The 1,902-nt window shown below is 41.0% G+C and overlaps 1 pseudogene across 1 annotated transcript; it reads right to left on the bottom strand.

The window, feature by feature from the left end:
- Positions 1–500: 500 nt before the first annotated feature.
- Positions 501–1,686, bottom strand: LOC311168765 (proteasome subunit alpha type-3-like; annotated as a pseudogene). Its single transcript has 2 exons — positions 1,236–1,686; positions 501–955 (listed from the first exon to the last, which is right to left on the bottom strand). The product of its transcript is annotated as a proteasome subunit alpha type-3-like (transcript).
- Between the last annotated feature and the right edge of the window lie 216 nt (positions 1,687–1,902).

Here is a 1,902-nt window from a genome sequence, read left to right as displayed (position 1 = left end):
CCCCCCAATTCTGGCCTGTACCTCAGCTCTTGTGTGCATAAATAAATAAATAAAAAACTTTAAAAAAAAATCTATCTGTAGTTCACATGTCTAGTTCACCATTTTTTCAATCTTTACAAGACACAAATTTAATGAAAATTGGTTAATGGGTAAGTAATAATCTACTAAGTGAAATAGTTAAATGAGACTATATTAGAATGTTAAAACAGGGGGCCTCCCTGGTGGCGCAAGGGGTTGAGACGCAGCCTATGAAGCTATCCGCAGCCACTGCTACACGAGTTCGATTCCCCGGGTGGCCAGGGATATACCCACATGGTGTAGCAGACCTCTCCTGTCTCACCTGCTGCTCCCCTCAGCAGTGTATTTCAGTCAGTCGACATGTTCTGTTCTCCACTCTGTCTCTGGTGAATCCTCTCACCTCCCACACCTCTGGCCTGTAAGCATAAATAAATAAATCTTTAAAAAACAAAAGAAAATTAAAATAGATGCTGAAGTGAATGTTACATGTTACCGTCTGATTCATTTTCTCCCTTTAAAGATTCCTTACCATATTTCTCTGCCTCTTTCCTCATATCTTTTAGAACAATTTCATGCCTGCCTTTAGTTAATTCACTATCCCAGGTGAACTCTAATTCAAAAGCATTATCCATAACTTCAGTATGTGCTACATACATTATTTTTGCAACTTCAAGGCAGGTCATTGCTTTCATCTGTAGTTTTTCTCTTTCTGTCTTTGCTGCTCGCCTTGTTTTGCCAATGGCACAGCCCCAGTAGCCGAATGAAACACCCCCATGGATCAATCATGTAAAGTTGTGCACCATCATTCACACTGTAGGAATCTAACATAAAACTGCAGCCAGAAGGTTTCAGAGCACTGTAGAGAGCCTAGGCATGTACATACATGGTCACTCTGTCTGCAAGAAGTCTTAGCAGAATATTACAGCCAAAGTTAGATCTAAAATTGGGAGCTGGTGCCTTCCTGGTGGCACAAAGTGTTAAGTCGCAGCACTCTGAAGCTATCCACAGCCACTGAAGCACAAGTTCAATTGCTGATCTCCAGATCCCCAATCTCTGGCAGGGAGGTGACCCACATGACTCAGCAGACCTCTCCTGTCTCTCCCCACTGCTCCCCTCAGCAGTGTATTTCAGTCAATTTGCCTTTTCTGCTCCCCACTGTCTCTGGTGAATCCTCTCACCCACCCCCCACCCCCAACCTCCGCACCTCTGGTCTTTACCCTGGTTCTTGTATGCATAAATAAATAAAAAAGTTGGAAGCTTCTCTTGCAATGTCTGCTAAAGAATGAGCATCTGCCAACAAACCTGCTACTGCCATTCCGACCTGATGATCAACATTAGAAAGTCGTTTGTTGAAACCTTCTTCATAAAGTTTAGAAAGGACTAATTTTCCTACCCCAAAAATGAGACCATCTTTACATCTGATTCCAATAGCTGCATTACTATTTTCCACAGCTTTCATAACATATCCAACTTGAGAGAATACAGTGGCTGACAAATCCTAGCTGGTGCCGACTGAGCTCATGATGCTAAAACCACACAGACACATAGGGTTTGAGGGCCTATCTCATTCACTTTTTAATCCTTTACAAATAGAACTCCATAACCAAGAATCCAGTGATATTTACTTCTGAGACAACATTCTAACTAACAGCCAAAAAGCAATCTATCATGACAAAGTCTAAAGGTAGGGCTAATAAAAATGTTGCGACCAAGATTATTATTTGCCTGTAGAATTGGCCTTTATAAAAGCTTCTGATTCAGCAAATATGAAACTAATAAATTGAAACTATAATAGAGTATTTTTGGCTGGCTTAAGGCCAGTTCAATCTAATAAAGATCATGAAGATAGAAAGCCAACTTAAAGTCCAAATAACTACCATGAGC

This window comes from Talpa europaea (genome assembly GCF_964194135.1).
Source record: "Talpa europaea genome assembly, chromosome: 3".
Taxonomy (NCBI): domain Eukaryota; kingdom Metazoa; phylum Chordata; class Mammalia; order Eulipotyphla; family Talpidae; genus Talpa; species Talpa europaea.
This window is presented reverse-complemented; position numbering and strand designations above follow the sequence as displayed.